Consider the following 19301-nt stretch of genomic DNA (forward strand, 5'->3'; position numbering starts at 1 on the left):
CAGAGATCAAATTGCCAAGATCTGTTGGATCATTGAAAAAGCAAGAGCGTTCCAGAAAAATATCTATTTCTGCTTTATTGACTATGCCAAAGCCTTTGACTGTGTGGATCACAATAAACTGTGGAAAATTGTGAAAGAGATGTGAATTCCAGAGCACCTGACTTGCCTCTTGAGAAACCTGTATGCAGATCAGGAAGCAACAGTTAGAACTGGACATGGAACAACAGACTGGTTCCAAATAGGAAAAGGAGTACGTCAAGGCTGTATATTGTCACCCTGCTTATTTAACTTATATGCAGAGTACATCATGAGAAACGCTCAGCTGGTTGAAGCACAAGCTGGAATCAAGATTGCCAGGAGAAACAACAATAACCTCAGATATGCAGATGACACTACCCTTATGGCAGAAAGTGAAGAAGAACTAAAGAGCCTCTTGATGAAAGTGAAAGAGGAAAGTGAAAAAGTTGGCTTAAAGCTCAACGTTCAGAAAACTAAGATCATGGCATCTGGTCCCATCACTTCATGGCAAATGGGGAAACAATGAGAGACTTTATTTTTGGGTCTCCAAAATCACTGCAGGTGATGATTGCAGCCATGAAATTAAAAGACGCTTAGTCCTTGGGAGGAAAGTTATGACCAACCTAGACAGAAGAGTGAAATGCAGAGATATTACTCTGTCAACAAAGGTCCATCTAGTCAAGGCTATTTTTTCCAGTAGTCATGTGTGGATATGAAAGCTGGACTATAAGGAAAGCTGTGCATAGAAGAATTGATGGTTTTGAACTGTGGTGTTGGAGAAGACTCTTGAGAGTCCCTTGGACTGCAAGGAGATCCAACCAGTCCATCCTAAAGGAAATCAGTCGTGGGTGTTCTTTGGAAGGACTGATGTTGAAGCGGAAACTCCAATATTTTGGCCACCTGAGGCAAAAAGCTGACTCATTTGTAAAGACTCTGATGTTGGGAAAGATTGAAGGCAAGGGAAGAAGGGAACGACAGAGGATGAGATGGTTGGATGGCATCCCTGACTCGATGGACATGAGTTTGAGCAAGCTCCAGGAGTTGGTGATGGACAGGGAGGCCTGGCGTGCTGTGGTTCATGGTGTTGCAAAGAGCTGGACATGACTGAACGACTGAACTGAAACTTAAAATGATGCTAGTCTTAAAAGAATCCATATCCCCACAAATGAGGCAGTTTGAGAAATGTGAACTAGAACTTGACCTAGGATAAAATTTCTTTCAAGCCTGTCTTCCTTCAATCTTAATACATATACTTTAGGCTTTTTCTGAGAATTAAACATGTAAATGTATATAAAATGTCTTGCATGTTATAGGCATCAGCCAGTGTCTGTTTGACGATGATAATGCAAAATAATGGTTTCTGCAAATGTCTCCTAGAACGAATTTGCTTTTTGTCTTGTCTCTTTCATTTGTTATGCACACAAGCATTAATCTTTCTATGATATCTTTTCAAAATTTGTCTCTTGAATTAAAATGATTCCTAAATGATTTCCTGTTGTACAGATGGGATATAATATTTTAATGACCTGAATCCATAGATGGGATTGGGACAAAGTTTTCTCTGTTGGGATCATCCAGAAATAGGAGTAAAGATTACCTTGAACCATAATAAATGTAACTCTTTCACATAAATGTTCTACTAATTTTTACACAGCATTCACTCATGCACATACAACCCAAATAACAAAAAAGATTCAAATGTGGCATCTGGCAGACTTGTACCTATATTTATGCTTCTTTTTAAATCTAGGTTGTACTGAGAGTTTATTATTTAACTCTTGTATGATGAATATTTAAAATGCAGTGGTAAAGACATGCATGGTTGAGTCCCTTTGCTTTCCACTTGAAATTATCATAACATTGCTAATTGGCTATACACTGATATAAAATAAAAAGCTAAAAAAATGCAGACAAAAAATGAGTAAAAAAAAAAACAAGACATGACCTTGTCTCTAAAGAATCTAAAAGCTAAAAAAATGCAGACAAAAAACAAGAAAAAAAAAAAAGACATGACCTTGTCTCTAAAGTATCTTGAAAACTCATAGGGGAGTGTCAGTAGGGTTTGTTTGAAAGCAGATGCTGAGACAGAGTTAGGAGCAGAAAAGAGTTATTAGAAGGAAGAGCTCTGGGTGATAAAAAGAGGAGGAGGAAGAGGACTGGGCAGAGAGAACTTTGAAGATTTTGCCCAGATATGGCAAAATCTTGGTCAGCACACTAGGGCACTGCAGAGCAAACACTGCTTGTGAGAGGAGCCCTGCATTGGCAGAAATGGCCAGGCTCCAGTACCCCTGCAGAGCTAGATCACTAGGTGCTACCTGGGAAAGACATGGCCTTCCTTATAAGCGCAGGAAGATCCTGAAGGTGTAACAGCTGGAGGCTGTCAGATCACTACACTCCTTACAGCTGAATAAGGTTTTCTGGAAGGAAGACCGAGCAGCAAACTTCCATAGCTCCCATGAGGAGAAAGAGGTACACACACACACAGAGTACAATTTCTGTGCCATATAAAATAATAGAACTATATATGTTAAACTAATGAATCAGTGCTAAGAAATACAGCATTGAGCACAAGTCGATTTGCATCTCATTAGAACTTCCAAGAGTGAAAAATCAAGAAGTTCAAGGGGCATGTTGTGATCAGCATTTTTAAACACAATTAAAACATTTTTTTAATTATTGTTTTTAAGACTTAGTTAAAACTTCTGATTCCATAATTGCAATTTTCTGACTGAGGGGCTGGATGTGTAACTTAACATACTTTAGTTAGATAAAAAATAAACCCTTGGATTATAAATTCATTCAGAATCTCTCAAAATGGAATTCCATGAGTGGTAGTAACACAGAATATTAACCTATGTGTATTACATTTTTTTTCCCGTTTTCAAACTCATTAGGGAGAAATAGGATAAATAAGATAGACATAGATCTTTTCTGCAAAATTTCTTAAGGACTTTGATGTGCAAATATACACTATAATCTCAAATGATGGAAGGGGCAAGGTAAACAGGATGTATAGAATTTCTTTTTTTTTTTAATTTTATTTAATTTAACTTTACAATATTGTATTGGTTTTGCCATATATCAAAATGAATCTGCCACAGGTATACATGTGTTCCCCTTCCTGGACCCTCCTCCCTCCTCCCTCCCCATACCATCCCTCTGGGTCGTCCCAGTGCACCAGCCCCAAGCATCTTACACTTAATGGAATACAGGAGAAAAACTAGATTGGGAATTGCTGAACTAATGAACTTGAAGTTTATCCATATGAAGTAATTTAGTTAATCATTCCAATTTTTAAAAACATCCAAAAATTAGACTAATTATTTTATCTGCATATCTGACATTAGCTAGACAAAGTCCAATTTTCTGTTTCATTGTTAAAGGAAAATGTTCTTTCTGAAATAAATCACATATTTTGAAACCATTAGTTAATAACACTAACTAGAGGCTAAAGGCAGCTATAATTATTTGTATCATCATCTGGAATTGGCTTTCCTTTTAATAGAGCCCATTTGCACTATAATAAAAAGCATGATAGGAACTGATTAAAGCTGGCTGGAACAGTTTTCATTTAAGAATTTCTCTTCCTGTGTCAGCCAATGTTTCTCTCTTAATGTTATTTTAATGCAGTCGTTTTGTGTTTGAAAATGAAGGCAATCATGTCAGTCCACGAGTTGGCAAAAGACAGTAATTGATTTTTACAAATCAGTCACCTTTAAAAATCCATATAAGATGAATATTTATTATTTTACAAGTACAAATCACTTTCTTTAGAAGCAAGAATAAATGCACAATAAAGCAATGTATTTTGAAAGAATAGACATGTAAGAAATAGCTTGCTTTAATGTGTTCCCTACACTGTGTCATTGTAATAAACATTCCTCATTGATTATTTCTCCCACAGTATCCACAGTTTTCATTAGCTTGCAATGTGACAAATGCAAAAACTGACAAACTTTAAAAATGATATACTCTGGAACCACCTTTTGCTCATTGAGTTACTGCAACTCACATGTAACAGTACAAATTTTCTAACTTCACTAATAGAAGTGTTCCTATAACCCTGCACAGAAATGATTTGGGGAAATTGAATCGTAATATACTTATATGGGGCAAAGGTCTTCAAACTTGTGTTCCACAGAGTCTTTGAGGAAGGATGCAGAGAATTGCCATCCTGGGTGCCCCAAGATCGTGGAGCAAAGAAAGGAACACTGGATAGGTGCTGAACTTATACGACACCTCTCCTTTTATAGGATAAAGTTACACATTGGAGTTCTGTGTCATAATTCATTTGTGGTTAATATAAGCAAAATAAAACAAAATGTAATTCCAAATGAACAAATTTTACTAGGTGTATTTTTCATTTGTGAATGTGTATCATCAGGAACCCGGACTCTGTGGGAGAGGGCGAGGGTGGGATGATTTGGGAGAATGGCATTGAAACATGTATAATATCATATGTGACACGAATCGCCAGTCCAGGTTCGATGCATGATACAGGATGCTCGGGGCTGGTGCACTGGGGTGACCCAGAGGGATGGTATGGGGAGGGATGTGGGAGGGGGTTCAGGATGGGGAACACGTGTATACCCATGGCAGATTCATGTTGATGTATGGCAAAACCAATACAATATTGTAAAGTAATTAGCCTCCAATTAAAATAAATAAATTTATATTTTAAAAATATAAGCAACAAATTATATAAATACATGAGCTTTTTACATAAAAACAAACGTTCACCAGAATATCTTGAATAAAGTAAACTTGAATATACTGTAAAGATAATAAAACATTCTTGGATAACCAAAGGCTCTTAATAAGATTTGAAGGCTTTCTTCCTTCCTTTCATTTTCTTTTATATCCTTAAGGTCAGAAAGGAGGTAGGAGTGAAAATAGTTCCAGGAAGTCTATGCTAAAGGCTGAAATTGACAAAAAATATTATTATTATGTTTTACCAAGCTCAAGATAGCCAACCTAAGGTAGCAGGGTAAACTATTATTCAATCAATGGTGTTGACTTTCCACAATAGAAATATATATAAAGTTTCCTCCAGATTCAACTCTTGTACTACATTTCATTCTTAGAGGAGAGCAATTCTTTTATTTCTCACTAGTTCCAAGTCATGTCCTACCAGAACCACTGCCAATCTTGGCATTTAGTTCCCCAGGAATAATTAACTTGATAGAATAAAGGTTAAAAGATCTTCAAAAAAATGTGACCAGATATTCAAACAGATAGTGTGCACTTCTTGACAGCAGGTTATAGACATGTTAAGGGAAATCACATCCAATTTAGTAGGGATTCTATACAGTCCATGGAATTTTCCAGGCCAGAATACTGGAGTGGGTAGCTGTTCCCTTCTCCAGGGGATCTTCCCAACCCAGGGATTGAACCCAGGTGTCCCGCATTACAGGTGGATTCTTTATCAGATGAGCCACCAGGGAAGCCCAGTAGGGATTCTCTTTCAATCCCAACTAGAGGAAATAGATTCCTATTATATGAGCTAGGAAATTGGAAACAGGTTTCCCTAAGGCTGACAGAAAAAGATGTGGCCCACTCACCTATTTCTCAGCCAAAATATCTTTGTTTTAGGGCTACCACAGCAAGTCTGTAACCCTGAACATAAGAAAATGAATATTTAGAATGCAGTTCTCTTCCTGCTGCTGCTGCTAAGTTGCTTCAGTTGTGTCCGACTCTGTGCGACCCCATGGACGGCAGCCCACCAGGGTCCCCCATCCCTGGGATTCTCCAGGAAAGAACATGGGAGTGGGTTGCCATTTCCTTCTCCAATGCATGAAAATGAAAAGTGAAAGTGAAGTCGCTCAGTCATATATGACTCTTGGCGACACCATGGACTGCAGCCCACCAGGCTCCTCCACCCATGGGATTTTCCAGGCAGGAGTACTGGAGTGGGGTGCCATTGCCTTCTCCAGCAGTTCTCTTCCAGGTGTATTTAAAAAGGCTCATTCACCCAACAAGTTGAATTGGTAGCTCAATGATCTCAACTCACCATATTTTAGAGGAGGTTTCTTAGTCATTCAGAAATAAAGCTTAGCCAAAGGACTGTGTGTATTTGTGTGTGTGTGTGTGTGTGTGGTGTGTGTGTGCTTGGCATTAGTTAAAAAACTCTGATTTTAGTTGTGTAATCTCGACCTGAATCACCTAGTCATTTCTGTAATCCTCAAGTAAGAAAAGTCCTGCCATTTTCTAGGATCGAGGGAGACTGCTGGCTCCCAGCATTGTCTCCTCCCTGGGAGTAGGACTCATTATTAAATTGAGGAGTGGAATAAGAATCACTGTGTACCATCCTAGAGTAAGTGGAGTTGGACCATGGCCAAAGAAATTTCATGATCAAAGGCAATGCTGCTTCTACTGGGTGGAAGATGAGAGCAGACAGATTAAGGCAGGTTTTTTTGGGTCAGGTTCAGGGAGAATGCTGTAAAAGTTTGGAATCAACACTGTGGACTCAGTCCTGAAAGTAAATTAAATTGTCCTAGAATGATTTTAATAGTCTTAGTTTTCTTCTGAAGAGATGGAAAACCCCAGCTTTGGCTGCTGCCCTGTGTCCTTAGATTTTTTTTTTTTTCTAAGTCTCCTTCCTTGGCAGGCAGATTCTTTATCATTGAGCCACCAAGGAAGCCCTTTAAGATGAACAGAGACCAAAATCAACTTATTATTGTTATTTTTTTTTAATGGAATGGAGTTAGTAGGTGGAGAGGTTAGACTTACAGTCTCATAAGTTATTGTGTAAAGTTCTGGAAGGTCATTTCTAAAAATTCTTTAAAATTGGTAATGCTTGTTAAGTGTTTAGAGGAGAACTGGGAGATAAAACAAGAATTGCAAGAGGGCTTCATTATATGGTATTTTGAATCTTGAAGTATGTGATATATTAACTATCCCAACAAACAAATAAAAATAAAATTAAAAGAAAAGCATAAGTAAACTTCCTATGGGAAGAACCAGTTTTAGCCATAAAAAGATAACAAATATACAGTGTTCTCTTCCTGAATTCCTTTCCATTTCCTAACCAACAGCATCTTAATAACACCCATGTGATAAATATATACCATTGCCATAACCCTATGCTCTCCTCTGTCCCTGAAGCCAGCATAGTCCCCTATACATACTAACTATACAAAATTATATACAAAACTAGTTTCCCTTTCCTTATGTTTGTTGCTTCTCTTGAATTTAACTTTGCTAGCTAAGTATCATCAACAGGTAGTATGTTGAATGTTTATGAAGGGAGTTTTCTGTGTCGTGGGATGGAAAGCAGACTTATCCTCCAACGTGGGACTTAAGGGTCTAGAACTCTTCCATTAAGAATATAAAAGCTTCTGTTCCACATGAACAGGCAGACTATTGAGTGCTATGTGTTACTGCATATCTTAGAGCAATTTCTGCATATCATGCAGTCAACATGCAAACAAGACCTTGGGAATCAGAATGTTGTGGCTTAGACTTAACTAGCTGTCAGGTAATTTCTCTGAAACTCAATCTACTTATCTATGAACAAGGATATAAAGGGTGTCAGGAGGTTTATAGAAAACACATTTGTGTCCATCACCTGACTCAGTGGAGCTACTTCTTTAGTAGCTATTAAAGTTAATACTGCCCATTCATTAGTGCCGTTTTCATACCAGACTTGCTCATGGGGACCTACATGCCTTCCTACTTCATACAATTAGGAGCCACTACCTTTCCTTGAAATATGTCAGAAACATAAGTGTGAACTTTAAATAGTGAGCTTCATGGTGTTTGAAGCTTATGTTATCTGGGTCAAGGGATATTAAATGTGAGTCAAAGACCTTTTTTTTTTTTTTTTAAACTGCATGATTAAGCAAGTGACAGAACCCCAGCTTCTTCATGACTTTTAAGTTAATAATGTCAACAGATACTTTGAGAAATCTACGTATGTGAGAAAGAGTATTTATTCTAAAAAAAAAAATGCTACCCTTATTGAAACCCCTATCCTTTATTAGCCCAGCTGCTCTGTGGACCCAAGAACATTTCCTGGGTGATTTGTATCTTCTTCTAAAGTAATGAAGTCATGTATTCTGATACCTGGTACCACCTGCTCCTGGTAAGCGAAATGGCTTTGGAGCCTCCTTGACTTTCAATGAGAAGATAAAATGATCCTGTGCAGATAGGAGAGCATCCTATGGGGATGTGGTAGCAGGAAGAGGAATAAATTAAAGCAGTCCTTCTCTATGCCCTTAGGTAAAAACAGACTTAAGAGATTTAAAATGTTGAACTTTGGGTCAGCTGGGCAATCAAATAAGCAGCTGAAAGGATCTAGAGGGAATTTGATGACAGATATTTGAGGCTCCACTGTCAAGAGGGTTTGGATATTTTATCATAATTCCAGGGTCAGGAGGGCTTACAGGAAATATTCCTCAAAACTCAAAGGATTCTTTTTATTAGTAAAAAGTAAATATAATTTTAAAATTAGGTCTATTTCCCTCTTGTTTTGTTAATACATATCTTAGAAGATGAAAAACAGATACTAATGTTGAAATGCCCTCTTCCAGAATACATCTTATTTCATGGGCTAAAGTCCTAATTTCACAGTAGGCAAAGCAAAGAGGTCAAAGGAAGATACCTAAGATGTACTAGAAAAAGTAGACATGAACTTTATGAGTATTCTCAGTTTGGGGGCATTCTGCTTAGGTAGAAGACACATCCAAGCAGGGGCATATCTGCAACTTAATCTTTTCTCTGAACCACTGCATATGTTTATGCCCTCAAACAGACAGATATTTGAAAGGCAGCAGCTGGCACTTGTTAAACATAAAGAGCTGGAGTGGCTACCTGAAGTCAAATGCTGGTTCTCTCCCTTCTCAGTTATGTGAACTCTCTGTCTCTTTTTCCCTACCTGTAAATGCAAATGTTAATAGTATTTTGTTCGTAAGATTCTAGCTAACACTGAAACAGCTAATTCATGTAAAGGACTTAGAAATTGCAAGGCACACAGTAGGTGTTCAGCATACATTTGTTGACAACTTAAAAAATATACACATCTGTTTCTATTTTGATTCTTTTTTGTTGGAAATTTTATGTTGACATTAGTCATCCCTCTAGCTGTTGCTTCTTTTAAAATCCTTTCAGTTTTTTTCACCAGGTGCTTATCATTCATCATAAAAACCACATTGATGATAACAATAGCTCGATTTATGGGTCCCTTGTATCTCACAGCCTTTGCATCCATCATCTCATTTACTGTTTGGCTGGAAGAATCCAGAATTCTTAACATACCTTGTAGCACCTTCATGATTTTCTCTCCCTTCTCATCTCTCATTGCTGTTGGGCATGTCAGACTTGTGTTGTCAAAACAACTCAGGTCATTTCCAACTGCATACAGTTGGCTCTTTTTTAAAAAAATTAATTTTTATTGGGGTATAGTTAATTTACAATGTTGTGTGTGTGTGTGTGCAAGTCACTTCTGACTCCTTGCAAACCTATGGACTGTAGCCCGACAGGCTCCTCTGTCTCTGGGGATTCTCCAGGGATTAACACTGGAGTGGGTTGCCATGCATGCCCTCCTCCAGGGGATCTTCCCAAGCCAGGGATTTAGTCTGCATCTCTTATGTCTGCTGCATTGGCAGGCAGGTTTTTATGACTAGCACCACCTGGGAAGTCCATTTTGAGGTGTACAACAAAGAAAATTACTTATGCATATACATATATCCATTCTTCTTTAGATTCTATTCCCATATGAGTCATCATGGAGTACTGAGTTCCCTTTGCTATACAGTAGTTTCTTATTATTATAGTTATCTTTTTTTATATACAGAGGTATGTACATATTAAGGTGAGCTTCCCAGGTAGCACTAGTGGTAAAGAACCTGCCTATCAATGCAGGGAGATGTAAGAGACACAGGTTTGATCCTTGGGTTGGGAAGATCCCCTGGAGAAGGCAATAGCACCCCACTCCAGTACTCTTGCCTGGAGAATCCCATGGACGGAGGAGCCTGGTGGGCTGCCGTCTATGGGGTAGCAAAGAGTCGGACACGACTGAAGTGACTTAGCAGCAGCAGCAGCGTACTGTTCTCAATAGAGGCTCCACCAATTTACATTCCCACCAACAGTATAGGAGGATTCCCTTTACTCTATACCCTCTCCAGCATTTATTGTTTGTAGATTTTCTGATGATGGCCATTCTGACAAGTGTGTGGTGATATCTTATTGTATTTTTGATTTGCATTTCTCTAATAAATAGTGATGTTGAGCATCTATTCATGTCTTGCTTGGCCATCTGTTTGTCTTCTTTGGAGAAATGTCTGTCTAGATCTTCCACCCATTTTTTTGATTAGCAATCTAATCATGCTTTTTTCTATATTGAGCAGCATGAACTGTCAGTGTATTTTGGAGGTCAATCCTTTGTTGGTTGCTTCATTTCCAAATATTTACTCCCATCCTGTGTGTTGTCTTTTCATTTTGTTTCTGGTTTCCTTTGCTTTGCAAAAACTTTTAAGTTTAATTAGTTCCCATTTGCTAATTTTTGTTTTTATTTTCATTATCCTAAGAGGTGGATCAAAAAAGATTTTGCTGCAATTTATGCCAGAAAGTGTTCTGCTTATGTTTTCCTCTAAGAGTTTTTTAGTATCCAGTGTTACATTAGGTCTTTAATCCATTTTGAGTTTATTTTTGTATATGGTGTTAGAGAACATTCTCATTTCATTCTCTTAGATACAGCTGTTCAGTTTTCTCAGGATCACTGATTGAAAGAGACTGTCTTTTCTCAAATTGTATATTCTCACCTCCTTGGTCATAGATTAGGTGATCACAGGTGTAGATTTATCTCTGGACTTCCTATCCTGTTCCACTGATCTATTAGAATGCAAAAACTGCTGCTATCTACTGATAAAGACAATATGTACTTTAAGATTCAGGTCAATTACTTGCTATTTCAACCACTACAATATTGTAAAGTAATTAGCCTCCAACGAAAATAAATAATTTTTTTAAAAAATCAAGAAAACAAAATCCTGTGCTCTATGTACTAGCAGATTGTTTTCTGTAGCAGTTATTGTGGTAATGTGCAAAAATTAAGCCCCATCGTAATCATCTGAGTTTTATTATGCTCCCCAACTTGCCTCTCTTATGATTCCCTGGTCTTCTTCTAAAACCTATTATAATTATGATAAAACTTCTCTACATTTGTTGTGCCATTATTATCATTAAATAAGCCCTCTGTGCCACACTCTCTTGTGGTGATGAAGATTCTGCTGTCTGGAGTCAGGACATCTGGGTACAAATCCCAGTGCCAGTATAGTGCCACCTTGGGCATCTTTCTTTCTCTAAGCCTCAGTTTTCTCATCTTAAAAAGAGGATAATTATACAAAGCCTTTTATAGCATTTTCTGGAGGATTAGATGAGACAGTGTTTTTAAAATGGTTGCTCTGGTGCCTGCTTCCTACATATGCTCAATATGCTCTATAAATATTATCTATGGTTAATCATGAAATAAAATAGGCCAAACTCTATCTTTCTCTATATGTGCACACACATGCAAATAGAAGACACAAGTATCAAAGGGATTACCATGTACACTATCTAAATCTATACATTTAGTAAACATTTGTTGAAGGAATAATTCTTGTCATGCACAATATATTTTAGAAACACAAAAGCATGTCTCTCAAATATGACATGCCTGAATAAAGGGATTATTTTCACAAATCCCCCATTAATGAAACAGAGAAACATGAGAATACAAAGAAAACCACAATTCCTTGGGAATCCTTAACATTTTTTGCTCTGTTCCTTCATTCATTACACAATTAGCGAATGTCTATTACATAATTAGTGAATGTCTGTTGCACAACCAGCAACAATCCTTTACTAGATGAGCTATACAGTAGCCTTTGGCTAAATGCAATAGAATTTTAACCAATCAATTCAACTGTCAATGTGTAGTTGAAGTCTATCTTCTTTAATCCTTTTATAGCTCTTACCTTTAATGTAGGTGCCATGGTCAGTATACTAAACTCAGTTATGGGGAAGAAGGAAATGGCTTGGCAAATTATTTATGGCTGCACATAGGCAAGTATATGCATGCTTAGCAAGAAATCTATGATTTAAACGGACATCTCTTTTTTCCTGTCTCAAAAACTTCAAAAGAAACAGACACTAGATTTTTCAGTGTTAAGGTAAGCAAAATATCAGTTCATTTTATTTAGATAGGTCTTGATAATGAAATTGCTAATATCCTTAGTTTATTATTATTTTAGTTAGTTTTCTTTCCTTTCATTAACTTGTTTTCACAGTAGACATTTTTTTTGAAGGATAAATCTGTGTACTATTATAGCCAGAGGGGCATTTAAGATACTGTTTTGCACCTGGGAAACCCATTTAATTACTCGAGCTGTCAGAATGTTTTATTGTAAACAGCTTTTCTGATAGGTCCTGTTTCCCTCCTATGAACTATCTTTCCCAGAAGACAGTTGTCTTTTCAGAGGAGCTTAAAGTACAGGTGTCATAATTTAGAGGAATGAAGTTTTTATGTCTGAAAATACCCCATCCTTCTTCTCATGTCCAATTGAGAAATATTGCATGTTCATTTTTTCTAGTTTATGTGCATCATGAGACACTATAAAATTAAAAAGATTTTAAAAATTAAGTAGAACAAACTGTCTAAACTACAGGTAAAGTAAGGCTTTATCTGAGATGGAAAAATAAGACACTTGAAGTTGTATATAACCATTAAATCTATTTAGTATGAATCTAACAACATAAAAAGAGATCTAGATGTTATAAGATTTATAATTCATTTAAATACATTGAATATCACATAAACTCACAAACCAAAGAGCTTCTGTAATATACAGATGTCTTTTCACACAACACAGCTGAGATTAAGGAGCTTTTGTCTTGTCTTGGCTTTCGATTGTGCATAACATTCCATCTCTGTTAAATCCTTTCTTGCTTTTTGGAAAACTTATTCTAATTCCAGGGCCTGCCTTGGCTTGGCGTATCAAGAGCATTAACATCTAAGGAAAGTTTTTCTCCTTTATGCAGAAGGCAGGGCTCCAACTTAAATGCCACTGAGTCTCAATTCTGAAGTTTCTCATATAAATGAAGCGTGGTTGGTTAGGTGGAGAAATCCAATAAGAACTCTGTTGTGAATCTTTGAAGATGATTTGCCAATAATTGCCAAAATTATAAAAGCATTATTAACACAATCAGTAAATTAAGGTCCTAGTCACAGTCCTGTTGTGATAGATCCTACATTCTTTTGCACTGATGCGTCATGTGAAAATATGGACTGAATCTAATGATTCCTATGAAATATGTGTGAAATTCACACAAGTTACCTCTTATTGTGGGATAGGATAACCCATAACCTAAGGAGACTCCAACTGTACTTAGTATATTAAGATAGTTCTGGCTAGAACTATAAACTCAATCTTAAATAATGGAGTTGTTAATAGTTCTTCTCCACTAAATATTCAAACATTCACACATTTTGCCATGTAAATGTGGGCAATTCTATGCTGTTAGTACAGTTTAAAAAATATAATATCATGTTGCTCAAAGATACTACCTTGGAACTCTACAACACAGCACACGGGCTTGCTCCCTACTCTATCTAGGTTCTACTCAGCCCATATGTCAATGCATACACTCTCACACACACTTTTTCTTGCTGTTTCAAGAATTAGGATTACATTATTTACAATCCAGGTTCTAACTGTTCAAAGAACCAAAAATTTTCCAAAGATATAGGAAAGTTGGAAGATGTGTAAAACATTCAACAGCCAGAACAGACAAAAACAAATAGAAAATAATGGGCCAAAGTCTGTAGACCAGTAGTTTCAACTCAATGCACAATAGAATTACCTGGGAATGTTGAAACAAATGCCCTTGCCCACATTCCACCTGTAACATTTCTGATTTAATTCGTCTGGGGGTGGCCCTGGGCGCAAGTCTTATTTAAGGGTCTCGGGTGAATCTGGACTTCCTAACAGCTCAGAGGGTAAAGAATCCATCTGCAATGCAGGAGACACAGGCGATGTAGGTTTGATCCCTGGGTTAGAAAGATCCCCTGGAGAGGAAAACCCACTCCAATATTCTTGCCTGAAAAATCATGGACAGAGGAGCCTGGTGGGCTACAGTCCATGGGGTCACAAAGAGTTGGACACAACTGAGTGACTGAACACGCACATGCAAGTGAATCTAAAGTGAAGTTAGTCTTGAGGATTTCAGATGTAGATCATGGAGAAGTAATACTAGAGTGGTTGGGTAACAGGATGTCTGGTTAAATTTGAATTTCTGATAAACAATGTATAATCATTTCTTTTTAAATTTCTTTTTTATAATCTTTTCCTTTTAAGCAGAGGATAATTGCTTTACAATATTGTGTTGGTTTCTGTCATATATCAACATGAATCAGCCACAGGTACGCATAAGTCACCTCGCTCCTGAGCCCTACTCCTAACTCCCATCCCATCCCACCTCTCTTGGATGCCACATAGCACTGGGTTGAGCTCCCTGTGTCACATGCAAATTCCCACTTGCTCTCTATTTTACATATGGTAATGCATATGTGTCCATACACTCTGTCCATTTGTCCCACCCCTCCTTCCCCTACTGTTTCCACAGGTTTGTTCTCTATGTCTGTGTCCCCATTGCTGCCCTGCAAACAGGTTTATCAGCACCATCTTTCTAGATTCCATTGTCTTTCTCTTTCTGACATACTTCACTGTGTATAACAGGCTCTAGGGAATATTACTCAGCTACAAAACAAACACATTTGAGTCATTCCAAATGAAGTGGATGAACAATGTATGATCTTTTAATACAATACTATGTCCCAAAATATTATATGGGACATACACTAAAAAAATGACTGGTCATTTTTCTGGAATTCACATTTAACCGAGGTTCTTTTATTTGTATATGCTAAAGTGTAAGATGTACTCTGTATGGCATCACCGACTCGATGGACATGAGTTTGAGTGAACTCTGGGAGATGGTGATGGACAGGGAGACCTGGCGTGCTGCAATTCATGGGGTCGCAAAGAGTCGGACACAATTGAGCGACTGAATTGAACTGAACTGAAAGTGTAAGAAGAGATTTATCTTTAAATTCTGGTAGTTGGAAGAAAGTGGCCTGACATTTTTCCTAACAGAAGAAAATGGACTAGCATAATTCCTAAATGAAAAATGTTATTTTCCTGATAGTGCCCGGCTTTAGCAGAGAAGTGATGGAATCAAGCGAGTGATGGAATCATATTAAGACTGAAATCATCTGAGTGGAGCAAATGGTAATTTTTATTTTAATTCTTTCTGTGCCAGAGTTTTCCAAGCCTAGAGAATCTGAGCAAAGAGAATTTAGGAAAGTCAAAAGGCCAATAGACACCCCAATACCCACATCTTGTTCTTAATCAATCAATTATCCCTGCAAATGTTTTGGATGAAACATACAATTTGAAAATAAAACAAAGTAAAGGAATTAATATTAGATGAGAAATGTTGCACAAATTCCACACTGCTATGTGGAATGCCAGAGTGCTGGTCGGAACCATATGGGTGTGTGTGTGTGCAATGAACAGAGAAGGACTTTTACCCAAGAGTGGTCATTGCAACTGACCCAGAACAGGAATGCTTTATATACCCCCATTCCAAAGTCTTGTCTAAGGTATAATCATTTTGATATGACAAGAGCAAGGCCAAGGATGACTGGTCATGAAGAAGAGAAAGAGGAAGATAACTCCAGCTTTACTTCTATGCCTGGGAAAGAGAAAAAAAAAAATGTCTGTCCCTCCTCCCCAACATCGTGGGGCCAGGAGAAAGTCACCCTGGGCTGAGCTGGAGAGTTCCATAACAGAACAGACTGTGTTGTCTGATGTTCCCCTACAGGTTTCTACAGTATGTCTCTACTTCTTTCCTGTCTGCTGATTTTTTTAAAACTTGGCCTGCTTCTAATGTTCGTTTCTTTTCTATCATATGAAGGGTTAAAGCTGCTACTTTTTCTGCTCTTTTTTCTTACTTTTTTCTAGAATTCCTATTCTAACTAAAAGATCAAAAACTGAATTTTAAGCGTATTTCATTCCTCACTGAGTTTGAGATTTTTCTTTCAAAGCCCCGACAATAGTTATCAGTTCATATGACAAATTCAGAAGGCTTTTCACCTTCCCCGGGCTACTCCCTCTGCTTTTGTGCAAACCTGGATCTTGGAGTCAAAAGTGTTTCAGGCATGGATCTTTTTATTTCCTCCTAAATCTTTGAGTATGAGATAATTCCACTAAGAGCTACTTTAATTTTCACCCAGATTTATGATGTATATTCAGTAAAATAAGGGCTCTATCCTCTTATTTGTTGAATATTTAACTCTATCACACTCTAGGTTTCAGAAGTCCACAAAAACAATCAAGAATTTACATAGTAGTCTCAAGGGCCTTGATCAGGAAGGAGAGTGACCTAAGACCCTGGCTCTGTGTGTGTGTGTGCATGCACAAGTATTTTGTCTTTTAGTTTTACTTCAACTCTCCTACACACAACCTTCTGCAGATGAAAATTTATATAATGAATAAATTGAGAGCACATAGTTGGAGTGATTCAGATTGGCTGAAAAATATCCCCAGGAGTCCTCTGAGGAGAATCTGGCATGGTTGTCTCTGACCAAAGATGGTAAAAGAGTCCAGAGGAAGGTAAAAAATAACAGAATCTAGGGCAACCAACCAGGTAATATTGATAACTTCCAGTGCTTGATGCTAGAATTGCAAAACCAAAGCAAAGATAAACTTACATTATACAGCTGTTTGGGCAAGCTTCATTGAGTTAGTGGGGAACTGTGCATTTCTTTCAATTTGCCTGGAAGATCACTTTCATCTGTGCTGGCAACTGGAAGCTTATTCTAAACCTGTGGTTCTAACTGGACAGTTTAGGGACCGGTGGCATCACCTAGATGCTTGTCAGTCACACAAATTCTTGGGCCCATCTCCGACCTACTGTATCAGAAGCTTTGCAGGTGGAGCCCAGCAAACTGTGTTTAATAAACCATGCAGCTGATTTCTGATGTATGAGAACCAATACCCTAAACACTAATGATCCCTTCTAATGTAAGAGTCCTTTGAGCTGAGACTATGGCATTAGGCCCCAATTCCGACATTCACATTCATCGTATTTCTTCTGATTCCAGAGAGAAAGAGATTGGTGCCGAGGACATCGCAGGACAAAGAGACACAGACAACATTACTAGCTGGGGCTTTTGCTGCGAACCCTCTTTCCATTGTCCCACCTTCCTGGAAGGAGTCATGAAAGAGGTGAAGGATGGCCCGGATCTCCTCAGAGACAGTAGTCTGAGCCCTCTTGCTGCTCCCATCAGAGGAAAACATTTTAAAAAATATTTACCCCTATTAGCTTATAATGCTACAGGGAATTCCATCACCTGCCCACAAAATGTCCTGGGGTTTAACTAATACATGAACAGCATTTCTAGCCCTTGAGTGAATAGAAAGAGAACCAAGAGCACGATTCCTCTCAGAGTGGTGATTCCCTGGTTTTGGTTTGTTCAGGGAACACAGGGTCATGTAAAATATAGATATTCAAGCCTGAGAGGTTCTGATGCAGCTGTTCTGAGGTGTATAGCCCAGGAATCAATATTTTAGTAAGAATCCCCAGGTGATCCTGCAGCTGTTTCCATAAGAAATTTAAAGAATTACCATTGCCTTATACAACAATGGATATAACACTTTCAACCTGAATATTATATCCATTTCCCAAACTTCTTAGATGGAGATTTCAAAGCCTTCTCTCAGTTAAAAATATGAACAGATAGCTTTGTAATGATAATGTTCCCGTATGTTCACATGGCACTTATACACTTTTAAAAGTTCCTTCACATGCACCATCTCAAAATAGCAAGGGCACAAAATGGTATTGCTTTGAGAATGTTACTTCCTTAATCCAAGCAGTTATTTGGAGAGAAGAGAGAATTTTATGAATATATATTCATGGCTGTATACAATGTGCAGGGATTAATGCCGTGGATGAAATCAGGCACCATGAGAACAAGGATCCAAGGGAAATCCAAAAGAGGATATCTTTTTTCTTAGTAAGAATTAAATTAAGGTGATTTTTAGTGCAACTGCACTAGAGTCCCAGCTGTTTCCAAGGCTGTGGTCTAAAATATTGGATTATGTACTTTTTTCCACACTTGAAAAACTTGCAGTACAGCTTCCACAGAATACTGCCAAATAAATACTAAGGATGTGGATGTTTATTCATTTGGAACAGAGACACAAAAATCAACCAAGACTTCTCCTTATTTAGGAGTGGAGGTAGACCCCTGAAGGACATATTTCATTGTGTAATAGTAAGGGATCGTGACAGCTTGCAGGAATTTCCTATTGGGTTCTACTGGTTACTTTTGCCAAAGAAGAATGCCAAGGTTCCAGGACTGATACCCACGTAAGAGGAAAACCATGCTCTGGTTACAGATCTCCCCTGATCTCCAGCCATTGACCAGTAAAGAGTTCAAGGAAAACTGAAGACTTATTAGTACCACAAGAGAAACCAAAACTCTCCTCATACTGGTATATGCAGCTGGGGCTTCATCTCTGTTTTATCTTCTATTTAATTGAATTTTAAAGCATCTGCTACTTTAAGAATATCATCATCTTTTTGTGCACAATAGTTTTAACCATGCAACACATTATGGGAATCCAAGACAGAATCTCTCAAATATTGAGTAGATATCAACATGCAGAACAATACTTGTAATTAATTCTGACAATTTTATCTGATTACCTCTATTTTATAGATACATTACTTACTTGCGGTTTTCTTAATGAACTTTTTGTTTTAACAATTGCTACATTGGTCTGTGCTTTGACATTGCTATAACTTCATTTGGTTCTGCTTAAGTTTTTTGTGTCATATGATTTAGGTTTTAAGTAAGTATAAACTAATTCTTTTCCCAAACAACAAGGAAGATACAAAAGAGGTAAAAATCTTTGTTCCAAGGGGAAATTTGTTCAAGTAAGCTTTAAGGATTGGAGCCAAAGGACTTTTACCATGAGCTTCTGGAGCAAAAAAAAAAAAAATGGAGGGACTTCCCTGGCAGTCCAATGTTAAGACTTCATGTTTCCAATGAGGGCGGTGTGGTTTGATCCATGGTCAGGGAACTAAGATTCCACATGCTGCACTGTGTGGCCCCCCACCACCTTCCCCCTGCCACCACCCCCCCAAAAAACTGGAAACACAGCTCCACAGATAACAAGCAGTACAGGTCTCTGGAGTCGAGCTTCTCAGCCTGCAGCTGGGTTACATTCCCC

The sequence above is a fragment of the Bos indicus genome, chromosome 2 (assembly GCF_029378745.1).
Source record: "Bos indicus isolate NIAB-ARS_2022 breed Sahiwal x Tharparkar chromosome 2, NIAB-ARS_B.indTharparkar_mat_pri_1.0, whole genome shotgun sequence".
Taxonomy (NCBI): domain Eukaryota; kingdom Metazoa; phylum Chordata; class Mammalia; order Artiodactyla; family Bovidae; genus Bos; species Bos indicus.